This window comes from Sciurus vulgaris, assembly GCF_902686455.1.
Source record: "Sciurus vulgaris genome assembly, chromosome: 3".
NCBI lineage: Eukaryota > Metazoa > Chordata > Mammalia > Rodentia > Sciuridae > Sciurus > Sciurus vulgaris.
In genome coordinates this window covers 110,279,995-110,281,816 of record NC_136463.1, presented here as the reverse complement: position 1 = coordinate 110,281,816, position 1,822 = coordinate 110,279,995, and the positions used below count along the sequence as shown (strand labels likewise).

General features: G+C 48.8%; 1 pseudogene across 1 annotated transcript; it reads right to left on the bottom strand.

Moving 5' to 3' along the window:
• Positions 1-524: 524 nt before the first annotated feature.
• Positions 525-1,078, bottom strand: LOC306658161 (cell death-inducing p53-target protein 1-like; annotated as a pseudogene). The gene is made up of 2 exons: positions 935-1,078; positions 525-860 (listed from the first exon to the last, which is right to left on the bottom strand). The product of its transcript is annotated as a cell death-inducing p53-target protein 1-like (transcript).
• Between the last annotated feature and the right edge of the window lie 744 nt (positions 1,079-1,822).

Below are 1,822 nucleotides of genomic sequence, written 5' to 3'. Positions count from 1 at the left end.
GTGGCAATCATTAATTCTGACATGCCCCACCTCTGGCACCCTAGAGGAGCAGCATACAGCACAACAAACCCAAGCCTATGACCCTGTTCTGCTTTTTGATGATGCCCTACTTTCAGCACAGAAGGTCAGGAACCACTGTAACTCCAGGTACAGCCTCCACTGCAGGCCTCCCAGGCTGGGACCTGTTTTGGCTGCTTTTGGCCCAGGGAAAGTCAGGACCCAGGCTGAATGGAATTGGAAAAGTGAGGACCCCAGTAGGAGACCCTTTCTACCTCATCTTCTTGATCACAAACACAAAGCAAAACCAGCGACACACAAGCTCAGTGATACTTCCCTACCATCCACTGGCCCTTGGCCTTTAAAGCGAACAAAATTTTTGCTGAAAGAGTCAGAATGCTCAGGGTAGGACAAGAAGAGGACAGGACTTCCAGGGAATGGTAGAAGGAGAAGAGACCACTGAGCATCAGGAAGGGACCACTGACAGGTTGTCAAGTCCAAGTTCAATTCTGTTAGCATAAGGGCTTTTATGTATGGACATAGACTTTGCAGTGGGGGCACCTGTGTGTCACATCTTTGAAGTCACTAATGAGAAAGGGGATCGAGCAGCCATCTGGATCACACTCCATGAAACAGAAGAAACCCATCACGAAGTTCATCAAGCCAATCTCATAGGAGATATTGGTGGTGATGGCCTGCTGGCAGTAGGTTCACACAATCTGCACTGATGCACCTTCAAAGATCTCTCCTGCAGCACTGTAGGACCAAGATGGCGGCCATGATGGCCAAGGCAGAACCCTGGTGGGTAGAGTTCAAGCAGGGAGTAGCCCATGGGTGGGTGAGGGTCTGAAGGAGGGTAGAAACTGGAGACAAACAGTTTTCATCTGCACTCTAGGGGAGTGATGTGGGTAGAGGTGTTAAAGCCAGTCTGAGGTATCAGATGTCTTCAGTGGGCAGTGGCTTACCTAGTGGGGGCTGCATCACAGTTGGGGTGGTGTGGCCTGGAGTGGGTGGGGCTCCACTCTTCTCCAGAAGGAGGGCTCCAGGGCCTGCAGAATAAGGAGGATGGCTCATTAGCCATCTTTGCTGCTTCTCCTGGACCTCAAATTCCTGGTACTCAGAAAAAGAAGATGAATTAAGGCCCTTTAGCTGCTGGCCGGGATGGACTGGGCTCTCGGGAGCTCTGAAACTGGCGCCCAAGACGCGGGTCTGGCCTGGCATTTGGAGGAGCCCCTCAGTCTGTAGGATCTGTGTGCAGCTGTCTCCATGCTCCCAAGGGTCTATAGGACCTGTAGTCTGCATGCATGCTGGTGGGCCTCTACCAGAAGCCATTCTTATTCTGTTAGACTTATAGAACCATCTAGAAAAGTGCTCAATCAGAATGCCATGTAAAACAAAAGCTTTTAGCTTTCTCTGTAACATCTAGGTAACATGGGTATATAAACACCAAGATTTTGTCATTGGTCACATACATATGTGATTTGTAGCAATACTAAAACTGCAAGTTCCTGCTGATCATTTTGGACTGAAAAACAGTGGAATGAACTTCTGTGTAATCTGCATTATTAATTATTTACCATTATTTATGATTCACAGTCAACCTCTATTGGGCACTAACTCTGACTATCTTGGCAGTGATAGAGGGAGAAGAGCCTTCCCTGACCAGGTCTAGCAGCCAGTGCAGTAGTAGGTGACTGTCACAGAGGAGACCCACTGTTGTGCACTTCACTCTTCTGAGTGGAGCATCAGTGGAGGGAAGGGAACGTGTTTTTATGGCACTCTTCAGAGTATTATCTGGGCTGTGGTGAATGTCAAGGTGATTTTC